Genomic DNA, 17,505 nt, shown 5'->3' on the forward strand with positions numbered 1-17,505 from the left:
ACATTGTTACCGAAGGTAAGTAACTTGTACACCAGGTATATATGTAAAATATATGTTTTTATTCTAAACACATTACTCCAGTCTCTTTATGGGGCTAGAGGCAAAAGTACTTTCAGTAAACCTATTTAGCACACAGTAAATTAGCACAATATACGTTGAGCCCTAGGGGTGTACCAAAGCATATATTAAGAAAGTGGTATAAGAACCACGACTGACATAGATACAAGGCATAGAGCCTTTAGAACTGCTGGGGCCACCGGGAACCACCCAAGGTAGTGACACAGGGGACCCACGAGGGACGTGTGCAGTGTCTAAACACAGCTGCGAATCTCAATTAATTTCTAAGGGGAAAGTTGCGGTTGGAATTTTAAAGATAAAGGACACTTAGAAGAGGACTTGGAGCAAACCCCTTTAGAACTAGGCAGTTCTAGAGTCAATAACCATGGGAGCACCGGAGTACATGAGTTACCTCACCCAGGGAAGCCAGGTGCATAGGTGTCTTTTGGTGTTTGGTATCGTCGTCGATTTCAATGGTGATCTGCTGCAAAGTGCTGCTGGCGACCAAGTCGAAAGTGTCCGAGTGGATCCAAGCCTGGATCAAGGAAGAGAAGAACCTGAAAGCAGAGGGGACAGAGTCTGGGTCACTAGCCAGTAACCTCATCGCCAGTAACCAGGCGATGAGGGGATGCCCACCAATGTCAGGTGATTTCAGGTGAAGAAGGTGAAGCTTGACTCTTCAGCCATGAGAACCAGGAGACATCTACGACGACCAGATGCTGGATTCGAGCTGTCCCACGAAGGATGTCGAGTGCTGCGGTGTCGGTTTCCGGATTAGACCCAACAAGCCTTGGCAGCAGCAACCCACGCAGAAAGCAAAGATTGGCTTTGGTGCAGACCAGCAAGGTCTGAGGGACTCACCACTCGTTGGGGAGTCAGAGCACGTCTGGAGCAACCAGGGAAGCCCAAAGGAAAGAAGAGTTACCTTTTTGGGGACCCACCAGTCCACGGACCAGGGATCGCGAAGGGGCCTCGAGCGGAAATGCTAGAAGCGGGCTCACGAAACACACTCGTGGAGTGTAGGCCCACTATCTTCAGGGCAGATGGTGTTCGGGCTTGGACTACAATTAGCCTAATACACAACTTCGGAAAAGCTCGGGAAGTCGATGCACTTGAGAAGTGCACGGTGTCCAGGAGTTCCCGTTCCACGTCACTTGTGAGGACTGTGGGTCTCAGCTTTGCTGGGATCTCGTGTCGGCCTCTGAGAAGTCTGAAAGTCTGTGTCCTGAGTCGCAAATACTTTGGAGTCCGGTGGAAGCTTCAGAAATGCAGATCTGCAATATGCTTCTTTGGTGCCTGTTTGAACAGGGGAGTCACTCTTTGACCCCAAGGGAGATTCTTCCGTCTCTAGTCATGTAGAATGTCGGAGTTCCAGGATATATATTGCAGAGTTTTGTCCAGGTGTAATCTGAAGTCGTAAGGACTGGGTTCCCATACTTATACTAAGAAAGGGGGTTGGACATACTCTGGGGACCCACCTATGGGAGGGTCTGGGAAGAGGGGAGGTTACACCCATTCCCTTTGTCCAGTTTCGCGCCATATTAGGGACTGAGTGCCCCTGCAACCGGTTTGAACTGGGGTATGCACAGCGACACCAAGTGTGCCCCCAGCACTGTCTGAAAAGAATTCTCTGAATGCACCCACCCAGCCCCACTACACTAAAGCCTGTCTGTGAGGTGGTTACACCTCCCAGTGACAGGAAACCTATTGTCCAGGCCTCCCCTGCCAGAGTTTCGTCCAGCAGCAGGAGGTCAGACCAGTGTCTTTGGCTGTGGCATCCATTTTGTGATGCCAGGGTTCTTTTAAACTATTACCGGCTAGGTCAGTGTGTACATGTCTCTCCCTCTAGAAGGGTGGAATTCTACCCCCGCCGCCTGGACTGGCGGGGGGTGGGGGAATGGGGGGTAGGGGTCCAAAGTGTTTGACACCAAACACGACATGTTTCCATGCAGCCATTCCAAAGTTATCATTTACCACAAGGTTATTATGCACTTACGAGTATATGGTCTGGCTGCATCACAGAACAACCTCAGAGAATAGATTCCGAAAGCTGCAGAGGGGTCCTGCTCATGCATGGGCACCCTCTCACACAAAACCAAGCACTCTGCCTTCAGGGTTGATAAGGCCTGCCATACGAGTGACTGATAGGTTTATATGAGTCAGTGATTTCAGGTAGATATAGGTAACCTACATCTCAGTAAGGGGTGCATGCACCACCTTGCCCAGGCTGCAGTAGCAGTCCTGTGGTTACATTTTGGAAGGCTTCCTAGGGGTGGCCTATGTATCTTTGTATTTGTTTTTATATAGCGCATATATCACCGTTCGGTCTCAGAGCGCTTGCAGGGACTAAGGATAGAGAGGCATGGGACTTTTAACGGATCTAAAAGAGCCAAGTTTTAAGATTTTTACGGAAAGTTTTGTGGTTAGGGTCGGTTCTGATAGACAGTGGTAAGGTGTTCTAGGTGGTAGGGCCTATTTTGGAGAAGCTTCTATCCTCATTTCTGACTGTCCTAACCTTTGGGATTTTTTAGAAGTTGTTTATTTGATGAACGTAGCGTCCTTCCCGGACAATAGCCCTGAAGCTTTCTCTGGAGGTACTTGGGTCCCTGTCCATTTATAGACTTATGCACCAGGCAGCATATTTTAAATTTGATGCGTTTTCTTATTGGGAGCCAGTGGAGAGTCCGCAAGCACGGGGCTGATGGGGTGCGGGATGGGAGGTCAAGAATCAACCTTGCCGCAGAGTTTTGCAGGGTCTGAAGTTTAGTTAAAGAGCCTTCGTTCACATCAGCCAATAGTGCGTTGCCATAATCAAGGCGACTGATTATAAGGCCCTGAATGAGGGGTTTCCGAGATGCAAGTGGAATCCACTTAAAGATTTTTCTGAGGATTCTCATTTGCCCAATGCTGGTGTGAACCACTTTATTTATGTGTTGGGACAAGGCCAGTTTGTCATCGATGATGACTCCCAGATTCCTTGCTGAGTTTTTCGGAGCTGGGCAAGGGCCTAAGGACGGTGGCCACCAGTCGTCCGTCCAGATTTTATTTGCCCTACCAAATAGCAGAATTTCTGTTTTCCCTGCGTTTAGCATTAAATAGTTGGTCGTCATCCATTCTTGAATGGAGATCATACACTGTTGGAATCTCACTTTGGCATCGAAGTGGTTTGGGCCTAGGGTTATCAGGATCTGGGTATCATCGGCGTAGGATACCGTATCAAAGCCATGGGCTTTGATTACTTTAGCTAAAGGTGATAGATATACATTAAATAATGTTGGGCTTAAAATTGAATCCTGCGGGACACCCTTGTCATTTTCCACATAAGGCGAAGAGAACGGGCCAATTTTAACCTTTGACCGCCTCCCTGTCAGATAGCTCTGTATCCATCTGTGTGCTAGAACTCCGACACCAATCTCACGCAGCCGTTTTAGCAGGACACTATGAGAGATGGTGTCGAAGGCCGCCAACAGGTCTAATAAAATCAGGATGGCCGATTGCTTGGCATCCAGGGCCAGTCGGATGTTATCCACTACCTCCAGGAGGACGGTCTTGGTGCTGTGGCAAGCTCTAAAGCCCGATTGGGAGGTGTCCAGTAGCATATTGTCCCCAAGATGTTTGGTTAATTGGGTGTTAATTAAGGATTCCATTATTTTACCAAATAATGGCAAAAGGGAGATAGGACGATAATTTATTGGTTGTTCTGGGTCTGCATTATTCTTTTTTTAAATGGGTCTGACAGTTGCTTCTTTCCAAGACACTGGAAAGACTGCTTGGGCTATCGATAAGTTAAAGATTGCCGTTATTTCAGCCAGCATGGCTGGGGCTATTTTTGTCAAGATGTGGGCGGATGCGGGATCACTTGGGGAACCTGATTTTACTTTCTTTAATTTATCACTTACTTCTTCCTCCGTAACAATATGGAATTCAAGGAGGGATTTAGACAGGGATGTTAATTCTGGGGTAGGTGAATTAGGTGGAGCTGTATGATTATCCTTAGCATTCGGAGGTTCCGTCTCTCTGGAAAAGGCTTTATGGATTACATCAGTTTTATCCTTAAAGTAAATGGAGAGTCTGTCAGCCCATTCCTGGGCCTACTACATGCTTCACCCCCTGGTAGGCCTCTGGGGTACACATGCCCTTGGTACCTAAGGTACCATATACTAGGGACTCACAAGTGTAACCCAGTAACCAATCTGGAGTGTACCCAAAGTACATGTAATAATTTTATAGAACAAGCAGCTAGGTTGGGATCCTGAATAGCGGGACCCGAGCCAGACTAAAGTCGAGAAACAGTGAAGCACCAGCAAAAAGTGGGGGTAACCATAGTAAGCAGATCCTACTCTCCTACAATGGCTGTTTGGGTTTTTGCTGGTATTTTATCAGTTATTATAGGTTTAAACCTGAAACAAGATAGCCTGAATATGAGGTAGTAAATATTTAGAAGGGTAGTTGCAAGAGAATGGGAATGAGGAGTGTGAGTGTTAATTAAATAGTTGCCTATTGGTTAACGGATAGGTGATTTTCTAAGTCCATTTTTAGGTCTGGTCTTTGAACCCGCTTTAGCTGTCTCGCTAAAATATTGTTTTTCGAAAAGGTAATTCATAATATACTTACGAAGAGGGGATTGCGGTTAGAGGACTTCATCCACCGGTCTGTTGAATTATCAATCAGATTTTGCTTCTGACCATATAGCATACACCATAGGGTAAGAGGCCAGCCCTCTTTCCCCATTGTCTCTGGTCACTGTGAATGACTGCACAAAATCTGTGCACATTGTTAACTTCCTCATCAAAATAGTTCACTTGTCTTCAGTGACAAAACTGGTTTTAAATGTATTTTTTTAAACTTTATTATGTTCCTTAACTTTAAACACCAACCATATATGTTGGCTGCACCCTGGGTGACCACTTAACTTGTCATTTATTTTCTGTCTCTTTTTTTAAAGTTATAAAGTAACATCATAGCTGTGTCATTTTAGTGCTTGGTACGTAGCAATTCATTCTTGTCTTCTTCACAAATAACCCTAATAAGAACCTCCATGTCATAACTGAAGGGCTTGTTATTTAAAAAATATATAACTAGTAAAATTGCCAGTGGGATGTCACTGCATACCTTGCATTACTTCTCCTTTAAATTAAAATGTGCATTAAAGCAATCATTGCCAAAAACAGCAGGTTATGTAAACATTCTAAAAATGAAAAAAAAAAACAGTTTTTTTCATTTTGGGGTTAGACAGCTGAATAAACAGCGATGAGCGTGGATCTCAAATTGTTTGAAAAACACTGAGAAAACTGCACTGAAGTCCATTAAACAAAAAACCCACTGAAAACAGGTCAGCCTACTCTTTTTAAAAAAAAAAAAATCTTTTTATTGAAAAAAGTCAGCTCCATAACAGTGCACATCCGTTTACAGCAGAAATCAATTGGTAAATACAATCAAATTATATAAATATGTTCCCCGTTGATACCCGGATCTGCCCACCCACCAGAATCAAACTCTAAAACCCTCCTCACCACATTAACCAGGCACCTTCACTACCCCAGCCTAACCCCCCCCCATACAGATACCCACCCCATCCCGCTCCCCTCCGAACCCTCCTCTGCCATGACCTGCCTTGTCTCTTTCACAGTAGCGGTCCGTTAAGCCCCCAGGGTGTGGAGCCCCCCTCTTCTGCTCTACAAGAAATTTGCATAGACCTAATAACATCATCAGCTCCCCTCTCCTTAAGGCATTGCAGACTCACTTTGGGTGTCTCTCCAGTCCCCCCTATATCGCCTCCATGCCATCCATATTTTCTCCAATTTCTCGGGGCAGCCTCTACTTTCATAGATAACCTTCTCCGCCCTCTGGCACCAACCGTCGGTAATAAATCACTCCCCCATAACCTCGCTATATTCCTCTTGGCTACTATGCTCTCCAGGGCCTGCCATGTTTTGTCCCATTTTGGCCAGGTAGTGTCACCCGTCACCCCCAGGACGTGCCATTGTGCCTCTAGCGGGACCTCCGCCGCCACCCCCTCTTTCATTATACCTGCCAGTCTGGACCAGTATGCTCTAATTTTGGTGTGGTCCCATAGAATGTGGAAGAAGATGCCCTCCTCTCCGCACCCCTGCAGACAGAATCGAGAAGCTACATTTCCAATCCTGTACTGTACCGTGCATGGTATGTAGGATACGTTGCTGAACCAGCCTAAATCTGGCATGGATTGCCACCTCCCGGGGACATTGCAGGGCCTCATTCCAATCGTCATCCTCTAGCAGTCCTATGTCCGATTCCCACTTTTCTCGCAGGGGTCCCAGTGGGTCCGGGAGATTGTTTATAAGCTTTTTGTAAGTGAAGGAGATAGCCTTATCGATCATAGGGTCTAGCAGTAGCCTGTCTTCCTACAGGGCATATTCAGGTAGCTGGTCACCCTGGCTCATGTGCATGCGTATTGCATGTCGAAGCTGCTGATAATGCAAAAATTCTCCATTCCCCATTTGGAATTCTGCCTACACCAGGAAGGAAAAACATTGCAGAAGGTAGGTAACTGCTTCAACCGGTGTTTAATTGGAGAACTTTTTGCAACATCCAAGCCCTAGGCATCTCATAGGCACTCTGTCAAGATGGGTGTTGAAACAGGGACTAGAATATTGTCAACACCAATACTCAATTGTGTCTCTGGAATAGGGCACCCATGTGGTATGAAGGCCTGGGTTAGTTGTCTCCTATTTTAGACATTTGTGAAAAAGAAGAACCCTGCAGGACTTCGCTTTAGTGTCCAGACTGTAAACCGGTAGAAAGATATGGCATCTGATTGACTTCTGCGTTAAAGGAAGTAGAAGAACCAAATAAGAACTATGCTTGTGGTCCTTTGAATGCTGACAACCGATCAAGAAAGATCAGAGCAGCAGAGACTCACTGATCCAAAGTGTCTTGTTTCACCCTGGGCGAATGCCAAGTCTGCTGCAATAGCTCTACTCAGGCGAATATCAAGTTGCTAGGGTTCGAGACTATTTGATTATTTTAGGTTCTAGGCTAGTAGTTTTGCCGCAATGCTTTAAGTCAATCATCCAAGAACTGACATGAAGTCATAGGCTGATAGTCAGTTGTTAGCTAATTACTGTAACCCTACATGCAGAATAGGCTAACCTCAAAGGAGTGGGAGACAATATTTTTTTTTAATTATAAAGATAGGAGGCAGGAACTGATATGCAAGAATGAAGAAACATGACTGGACATGGATCATCAGGAACCAGATTTAACAATGCCGAAAACTTTTTTTTAGTCAGACAAAACCTAGCCCAGGTTTTTGATTTGGATTAAGGATGAGGATTGGAAGTGAACTATGAGAGGTTTTTGTGAGCATATTTTTTTCATTTTGCAGGTGCACATCGGTGCTAGATCTTCACAGCATTACTATGATTTTAATGTAGGAGCAAGTGCACAAATTGCTTTCAGAAAGGATGTTAAATTTTGAACTAATTCCTGAGAAATGTTTGCATAGTGTTGAATACAGTTGCAGAAGCATTTTGATTTTGAATAAAAGGGGACATTCTTGTAAGATTTCAGATGTGCTTTATCGCATTTTGTGCCATCCTCCGATGATTGCTTCAACGTTTGTTATCTAGCTGTCGAAAGACCATCCGCTTCTGTTTGGGGTATCCAGAGAACCTCTTGGTTTGTGGCTTATCGTTTTGAACACCTCCAGATGTGAGGGGGACTTCTTGATTAGGAACAGTATAATCAGGTAGAAGGACAGACTTAAAATGCAAGAGCTCATCATTTTCCAAAGTTAAGTTGGTACTGCGACATAGCTTGGACTGTAGAGATAAGAGTTGTGGATACTTTACATTTTTTCTAGGCATAATAGGTTTTCTTGTGCAACAGAGGTCGTATCCCAGATTTTCTCTGAAATAAATTTGGGTGGTGATTTCTCCAGAGCAGGGAACACTCATTCCTTTTAGGCCAGATGTATGACCCGTTTTTGCATGCACAAACGGAGTTGCGAACCCGTTTGCGGTATCTCCCGATGGCGAATTCCGGTGCCACCGTGACCCCTAGGACTGTCAGATGTGGAAATGCTAACCACAGGCTTCTCGACGACGAGCTCCTTCTAGATGTCGACTTCCTCCTCGACGTAGACTGTCTTCTCGATGTCGACTTCCTTTTTAGGTTTCGCTGGGGGACGGAGCCGTTAGGCTCCTCCTCCAGAGAAATCTATTGAGTACAGTAAGGCACTCTGGAACACGCCCCCTGTCCCATTGGCTAGCTCCATAAATGGAGCCTAGCCATTGGACGAGGGGCCTGTCCATCAATGCCGGACCAGACACGGGGGCGTTCCCGAGATTCTTTGGCTTTTGCCGACGTCACGCGACGCCGGGAACGCCCCCGAGTCTCCTCCGGCCGGGCCGTGCTTGCTGCTGTCCTGCCTTGTGTCCCTCCTCCCGCCGTCCCCACGTTTCCCGCCTCCCTCCCGCCGTCCGTTCCTCTCGTGTCCTTTCCCGCCCCCCTCCCGCCCCCTGTGTCCTCTCCCGCCCCCTCCCACCGTCCGTTCCTCTCGTGTCCTTTCCCGCCCCCCTCCCGCCCCCTGTGTCCTCTCCCGCCCCCTCCCGCCGTCCGTTCCTCTCCCGCCCCCCCCTGTCCTCGTAGGTGCTTGTTTTATGTTGACCACGGATGTAATTTTAGTATTCCTCAGTCGAAAAGTCGGTGCCAAATTACAGTTCTTACATCTTTTGCACGTCCTGTTTTCGAGTTTTTTTCCTTCAGAAGTGCTTTTCTCTTTGTGAAGGGAAGCCCCGGTTAGAATATGAGGGGCGGGGCTCGGGAGATCCATCACGTGACTGTTAACGCCTCTCTAGCGTCATGTGACAACAACTTCTGTCTGGCTTCAATTTTGCAGTTTCTAGTTGTAGTCGAGAGTGGTGGCTCTGCTTGGGGGTGTTACGAGATGGAGCGTGTAGACAGCTGCCCGGTGGAAGAGACTGAAGAGGAGGGAGAGAGCGAGGACAGTGGCAACGTCTCCCAGAGCCTCAGCAATGCCTCTGGGGTGAAAACCAGAAAGGGTCAAGGCAGCAGACCAGGTCAAGCACTACAAGTTCTATGTTTCTAAGTTTTTGGGTCGGTGCAAAACTTCTTCCTACACCTGCTACCAGTCGGTGTTAAGGTCAAAGGATCCAAATACAAAAAATGGAAGGTGCACTCAATGAGAGTCCAAAGGAAAGAAAGTATATTATATATCTTCTTCTTTATTAGTAGTTTTTTTTCACATACAGGCACAGCCAACGCGTTTCGTTCCTTTAACCATGTGGAACTTCGTCAGGGCGAATTAATTTAGTATTGAAATCGGGATCTATACAAACACGACTCGTGGATCGCAAAAATAGTGGCCTCCAGTAGTTCAAAGGCATGTAACCATTTATATAGAGAAGGTGCACTCAACTGGATACCCCTTTGAGCGTCCAGTGGTGATTCTTATGCTATGCCTCTTAGTCTTCAGGGTTCCGGCGATCTAGGTGGGAAACTGGTTCAAAGTGGGGTAAACTTAAAATTGCTACCACGAGACCCTATAGCAATTTGGAGCACCCGACTGCAGGTGCACTGTTGTCATTACCGCAAACACCGAGTTTTATTACGGACCGGTGACCCTTTCCTTTTTGTACTGATGCCGACATTGGAGCCTGGCACTAGGGGGAACAACAGGATATCGTCTTGGCAACAATTAGATTGCCTGTGGACACTTACCCCACTTTGAACCAGTTTCCCACCTAGATCGCCGGAACCCTGAAGACTAAGAGGCATAGCATAAGAATCACCACTGGACGCTCAAAGGGGTATCCAGTTGAGTGCACCTTCTCTATATAAATGGTTACATGCCTTTGAACTACTGGAGGCCACTATTTTTGCGATCCACGAGTCGTGTTTGTATAGATCCCGATTTCAATACTAAATTAATTCGCCCTGACGAAGTTCCACATGGTTAAAGGAACGAAACGCGTTGGCAATGCCTCTGGGGTGGGTGACGCACCCGAAGAGACCCCGGGAGTGAGCCGAAGCTCTGCCTGGGCTCCTGAGCCGCTGGTGGAAGCAGCCGCGGAAGAGCTGGCTTCGTATCTGCTGCCGGGCTGCGGCGCACAGGAGGTGAGAGGCGGGCTGTTAAGATCAATTTGACGTCACGTACGGTGCTCTAACCGACTCCTTGGCTTTCTTAATAAAGCCTTATACGGGTTCTTCACGTTAAGCAGCGGTGATATTCACATGACATTTTTACAGCGCATCATTTTTTGCGCAGAGGCGTGACTGAGTCACAAATGTTGTCCACGTTTGGTTCAGGCAGCTGTATGGGAGGCAGCCGTAGCTGCCATGTACCTTATTGATGAGGCGGGATGTTTTTGCCTGATTTTAATATGGCCACCCATCGTGACTGTCTTTGACATGTCTTGAGCAGTAAATGCCAAATTCATACGTTCCATCCAGGTTGTCAACAGACAACAGTGTATCCATGTGTACTTTTAAACAAAGTGAGTGTGATATTGAACACAAAAGTGAGCGTGATGTTTAGCTGGGTTGTTCCTTGTGTTGTAAATGGACATGTAGTTTTTTAATTTGAAAAAGAGAGTGCAAGCATTTCTCAGGTGGTGTACAGTACTTGCAATGGGAGAACAGCTGCACTTCAAAGGAGTAAATCGGTACGTTGAGAACTGGTGTATAGTTATCATTTATAAATCCTATGCTTTAAAGATCACGTTAAGCTGTTCTTTGGGATGTTCTCCCCTGCCAAATACGTTTTTGGAAATGTTATGGTAAATAAAGAAATTAGGATTACAGTGCAAAGTAAAATAAGTAATACGTCACCATAATAGGCAGACGAAGTGGCCTAAACGGCAGAGCTGCAGACTTTGGAGCTAGGTAACAGGTTTAAGTCCCAGTTTTGGCTCAGCTTCCTATTATTTAATTTCCTGTGACTTAGGAAAAAAATCAGCTCTTGTGTGCTAATGTAAAGTGCTCTAATGCTATTGAACCAATTTCCTGCAAAAAACTGCAAATAAAATAGTTCATGATTTAGAAGGCTGTTGTATTTTGAATATTTGACTGTAGTTATGAAGGTCAGGTAGTCGAGGTGTAGTTTGTAGGTTATTAATTAAGTCTTAGTTGCAAGTTAGTAAATCCACGATCGCAGCCCCACCAGGAGCACCCTGCCTCCTGCTCATCCCATTCTCCTACTGCTGCACCTCGCTGATGGCTGTGTCAACAGGGACAATGGGAGGGAAGGAACAACAAGGGGGTGGGAGTTAACAGGCAATGAGGCAGTGAGATAAAAGTGCTATTATGCAGTTGGCGCTGGCCACCTCATAGCGCTAGTTAAACATTTGGGGGGGGGGGGCGCGGAAGGAGCAACACAGATTTTGTGTGGGTGCAATGTGCAGAAGGGGTGGCTGCAACCAGGGCACGAGTCAGGGGTCCACGCGGGTGGACGGATTCCCCCCATTTATTTTCACAGGGTGGCTGCCGTCCACCCTGCCAAGAAGTTGGTCCCCACAGAAAAAGATACTGAATTCGTCCCGGTGTAATTTCCAAACACCGGGACACTCTCAGCAGCGCCTGCACGTTGTTGTCTGCTTCCGATCACAACAAAGTGCAGGAGGGGACAGGGCTCTCTTATTTCTATACTGGCCATAACAAAGGCCGAGTCTTAGGGGTCATAAGCCTCCTTTTGTTGGAGTCTCCTGGCTGTCAGCAGTCAGGAGCCTCACACCTGATGCAAATGGAGCGGAGGGCTCTGTGCGTGTGTTTGGGGAGCTCTTTGCGTGTGTGTGGGGGGCTCTTGTGTGTGGGGGGCTCTTGTGTGTGGGGGGCTCTTGTGTGTGTGGGGGGCTCTTGTGTGTGTGGGGGGCTCTTGCGTGTGTGTGGGGGGCTCTTGCGAGTGGGGGAATCTTGCGTGTGCGTGGGGGGCTCTTGTGTCTGTGGGGGGCTCTTGCGTGTGTGGGGGCTTTTGCGTGTGTGGGGGTCTATTGCATGTGTGGGGGGCTCTTGCGTGTGTGTGGGGGGCTCTTGTGTGTGTGTGGGGGGCTCTTGTGTGTGTGTGGGGGGCTCTTGTGTGTGTGTGTGGGGCTCTTGCGTGTGTGTGTGTGGGGGGGCTCTTGCGTGTGTGTGTGGGGGGGCTCTTGTGTGGTGTGTGGGGGGGCTCTTGTGTGGTCTGTGTAGGGGTCTCTTGTGTGGTGTGTGTGGGCCTCGTGTGTGTGTGGGGGGCTCTTGTGTGTGTGTGGGGCTCTTGTGTGGGTGTGTGTGTGTGCAAATGCAATACGTCTCGCATTTGCGACAGAGTAAGCTATTGGCATTGTAAATGACAATGCCATATATTTATCTGTTTTCAAAACCAACACATAAATAAAAAGTTTGTCATTTACAATGCCAATAGCTCTAACTTTTCCGAAGGCGAAACCGTTGCATTGTAAATGCTTGTTGACGTTGAATTTCTCCTGGACGGCAACTTGCTCCTCGACGGCGTCTATCTTCTTCTCGACGGCGTCCTACGTGTCGACGTTGACGGCGAGCGGCGGTGTCGCCTCAGCGGCGAGCACCGAAGTCTTCGGGACCCAGATCGATGAGGATGATGTGTCGATGTCGTCAGCGATGTCCTCGACGTCTACTTCATCCGAGGTCTCGACGTCCCTCCCCTCTACGCCGAACGTCGACGTCGTTTAGACCCAGAGCCCTGGGTCGACAGGAGCATATCGTTGTCATACCTTTCGACGCCGACGTCTTAGCCATCGACCGGGACCTGTGCCATTTCTGGGCCTTCTTGCGACTGGGGAGCCCCCCCAGAGGCCGATCCATGGATAGTGGAAGATAAAAAGTTCCCTCCATGCCCAGAGGTCCCACCTGCATCCTGATGTCTCCTCTGCTCCAGGCCTTGAAGACAGATCTTCTCCCTGACACGCAGGGTCCTTCTGGAGAATGACTTGCAGATGACACAGGAGTCAAGAAAATAAGAAGATGGAAAACCGGGTGAGAGTCTGATTTGGCCTTCTTCCTGCCACACTCAGGGCACTTGTCAAATAAAGCTGGCATTTTGACAAGAAAAAGGTGGACTAGCTGCCCAAAAAAGACAGCAAATGGAAGAAAAAGGCCCCAGACGTCGAATGAAACACAAAAACTATAAAAAAAAATCCCAAAATTAAAGAAATCCCTATAAAGTTAGAGCTCAATGCTCCAGGGTCCTGCTACCAGGTGCCAGAAAAAGAACTGAAAGTATTATTTGCCTTTGGCTGTGCATCATGGGATACCGAGGGTCTCTGGAGGGTTCCTTAAAGGCACTGTATCCCTTTTCCAGACACATAATGACAGCCTATGGGGCTTGTCTGCCCAACCCTTCCTTTCTATCATGACAATGGATTTTTGTGAAGGGGAGTTTCTCTATGTGTGAAACTTAGCAAAATGTGTAAATTTCAATATTATTTGACTATCCTTTTTCACTTCAAGATGAAGTGCTGGCCAGTGTAGCCTTGTTAATTTCAGGCTGCATTATTTGTCTTTGATTTTCTCTTAAGTGTCTATGCAGGACTGCAGAAGAGTACAATTTAAGAGACTATTTTGATTGCTCCGGGATCCACGCACATGGGCTGGACTATTCACAGATTATGACTATAACAGAGATACTGGAAAAATAAAGTGAGGGGGGTCAAAAAGGGAATATTTAACGACCACGGTAGCTCAAGCCCCTACAACTATTGAAAAAACAAAGAAGAGTTACCTGGTCCACAAGGTTGTTTGTGTGTTGTGTCGCGCAAAAAAAGACCGTTAGACCAACATGTCACCACTATGATAACACTGGGTTGGAAAAATTCCCATCAGCCCACCCTTATGGTGGAATATCATCATGTGGGGTACATATCATAAATCCAGATCTCACCCAGCGCACCTGGTGATGATGCAGAGACGGATTTTGAAAATATTCTTCCAGACCACAGTGTTTCAAAAGTAGTACTGATGGAGTGCAGTGCTAGTGAAAAGAAAGTGAAGTGTAAATAAAATTGGCTACTAGGACAAAAAATGTGTTTATTAGGTATTATCCCAGGGTCTAAGTTTAAAAGCAACGCCTGATAGTCTTAAAAAATGACTATATGACGGCGCAGTACATTGAGGTCGACATGTTTCAGCTTACTGGCCCTTTCCCCTTCTCTGATGCCGAACCCTCAGAAGTAGGGATCTCTAGCGCTGGGATACCTTAGGGTGACTACGCGCTCTATAAAATTTTAATAATAATACATGGACAATGAGTCCAAGCTTTCTTCAGGACCAGATGATATTAGCGACTGCAATTCGTGAAAAATAAGTGCATTGAAAATATGGATTACTCCTACCAGAAACTTTTAGCCCAAATGTTCTCTGGTGATTATCCAATAATTCGTTTTTCTCCTAAAGAAAAAGGAAAGTGCACAATAGTGAAAAGTATAAGAAGTGCATGATGGTATTTCGGAAATTAGAACACAACACAACTACACAAACAAGGCGAAAGGAAAAAGTATCCACGCCCATCAGAAGCTATATAGTTCTCCTGATAATGACCATTCCAAATTTAGACGCTTTAATCTGTAGAATGTCACTCACCCAGCATTCTGTGGGAGATCACCTCACCTCACCCGGCACCCACTCGGGGAGAAGGAGGCCCCGCTCTGTTAGAATGGAAAAGTATAAAGCACCTCAAAAAAAATTTGAAGGTACAAAGTATGTATAATCAACCATTTCCAAACATATACTAACAAACACCAGTTGATTTAAGAAAAGAGACTCTACCCCAATAAACACATGGTGGTAACCATGCATAGAGAGGAAGTGATTGTGGTTGTTTTAACATATATTATGCTTTCAGTCATAAGATATTTTAGTCAAAAAGATTTTTGCAGGATGTAACTTAGCAAAAAGCAGTCCAAAGATCTAACTGTGGAACATGTTACTTAAAAACAGAGAGACTATGTATAAAGTTTAGTAAGCTCATGTAGACTGACTTGTATAAACCAGCCAAGTTCAAGGTTTCTTATTAGAGTAAAAAAGTAAAGAGAAAGACCTTGTGCACAGATCCCATGTTATAAGGTCCTGAATGCTATAGGAACCCTACCTGTCCGTCGGTACCTCTTAGGCCAGCGTCCGAGCAGGAGTGGAGGTAACTAGACACTGCGCTCGCCTCGCTATTTATACCCGATCTAATTGATTGATCGGGTACAGCTGGCCGAGTGCGTGTCCTATTGGGTACTGCTACGGCGTTTAATTAGAAAGGGGATTCTGTCTTTCTTACACGTGTGCGCCGGTAATGTACTGTTGCGCAGGCGAGCTTCGGTGATGAAACTAGGACTGGGCATGCGCGAGAACAGAGAAGCTACACCGGTCGCGCATGCGTAGTAGCATTAAGAACGGGACTGTGGCTTACGTCTTGTGAGATTGAATTAGTCCCGAACAGGACCTGATGTATATGCCTGTGATAAGTTAAAGTTTGGTCAAGTCAGAAGTTTACAAGTAAGGTTTGCAAGAGAAAAAGGCTACCAACCCAGAATCTGTATATACACAAGATGTTCAAAGATATGCAGAAACGCTCATGTATTCTATGTGAATATTTGATGCAGCAGGAATGTGAGCCCTGACTCACTATGGACATAATGGACAGTATGCATTGCTGTATAGAATGTCAGCGTAATGTTCCCTCAGTGTTGAAACATAAATGATGATATTCTACATTTTATGCTGATAATTCAAATGAATCATCTAGATGCACACGGGAAAAGGTCTTTAGATGCACAGTAACCTTTAACTAGTAAATAGGCAATGTTGAAGTGATCATAACGAAGCCCATGGTATGTCGTCATTGAGCCCTTTAGAGTCACTTTTGAGGTGGAAACCCCATTTCTGTTCTTTCGTGAATAGAAATGTTGATACATCACTTATGTGGGGGGGAATATAAGGATGTTCTAGGACAACCCATTTCATTTCATCCGCTGTATGTTTGCAGGTTAGAAAATGGCTCGTTAGTTTCGTGGCCTGTTTGTGGCACCTAATGGTGCTCTTGTGTTCCCCAATTCTCAGTTTGATTTTGCGGGTAGTGTATCTGATATATCTGCGAGAGCAGGGACAAGTGAGCATGTAAATAACATTATCTGTGTTCCAGTTGGTATGTTTTATAAGGACCCAGGTCCTCCCTGTCCCTAGATCAATCGAGTTGGTTTTGCTAGTCTGAGGGCAAGCCCTGCATGACCCACATGGATGGTGTCCTGTAACTGGAGGGAGATCCCATAGAGTCATTGATCTCTCGGTGTTCTGTATCCTTGGTCTGGTATGGACCAGTGTGTCACGCAAGCTGGGTGCTCTTTTAAATGAGAAAAGGGGTAAAGGAATATTGGCATCTGTGGTGTTCAGGATACCCCAGTGTTTGCGCACAGATTTCTGAATTCTGTTAGACTGTGCATTGAATGTGCTGACAAATGTTAGCCTTTCAAGAGGTGGTTTGGGAGGACGTCTGTCCAGCAAAGCCTCGCGATTATTATTCGATGCACGTTTCCATGCTCTTTTCACAAGATGTGAGGGGTATTTGCGTTCCTGCAGTTGGGTAGAAAGGATGGTAGCATGTTTGTTAAACAGTGCCTGAGATGAACCATTCCTCCTCACTCTGAGTAATTGCCCAAATGGAAGGTTTTCTTTCAGGGAACGTGGATGGTGGCTATTAGAAAGCAGCAAGGAATTCCTTGCCATGGGTTTGGTGAACAATTCGCTCTGCAAACCTCCAGCTTCTGGAAAAATTGACAAATCCAAAAAGGAAAGTCTAATATGGCTGTATTCCAACGTAAAGTTAAGATATTGATTACGTTCATTCAGCCATTGGTGAAAGCACTCTATCTCTGTTTCGGAGCCTCGCCATACCATCAGGATATCATCTATATATCTCTTCCATAGCACCACTTGGTGGAAGAATGGGTTGCTATGGTTGAGAATATAGTCCTGTTCAAATTGCTGAACATAAAGGTTGGCAAGGCTAGGGGCAAAAACACTCCCCATAGATGTCCCGGAGATCTGGAAAAAAAATTGTTCTTCGAATTTGAAGAAATTTTGCTTCATGGCTATTTCAGCACATGCTAAAATGAAGTTCACAGGAGTGATACTGTCCAAATCTTCTGACGACAAGAGATGTCTTATGGTATCCAGGGAGTCTTGTTGGGGTATGCAGGTGTAGAGGGACTCGACATCATAGCTGACCAACAGGTCGGTCTCTGCATTATACTCTACACTAGGTAACAGTCTGAGTACATCAGCTGTATCTTCTAAGTATGTTGGCATTTTCTTGACGAGAGGTCTAAGAAAGAAATCTACAAAGGTAGAAAGAGTTTCCAGGAGAGAGCCAATCCCCGAAATAATGGGACGTCCTGGTGGTGGTCTGGTGGCTTTGTGGATCTTTGGTAGGCAGTAGAACCCAGGTGTAACAGG

At 46.1% G+C, this 17,505-nt stretch overlaps 1 protein-coding gene across 8 annotated transcripts in view; it reads left to right on the plus strand.

Moving 5' to 3' along the window:
• The window catches only part of ARFIP1 (ARF interacting protein 1), a 420,416-nt gene that overhangs the window by 345,779 nt on the left and 57,132 nt on the right, over positions 1 to 17,505 (plus strand). The gene's annotated exons all lie outside the window — the stretch shown is intronic.

This window comes from Lissotriton vulgaris, chromosome 3_1 (assembly GCF_964263255.1).
Source record: "Lissotriton vulgaris chromosome 3_1, aLisVul1.2, whole genome shotgun sequence".
NCBI lineage: Eukaryota > Metazoa > Chordata > Amphibia > Caudata > Salamandridae > Lissotriton > Lissotriton vulgaris.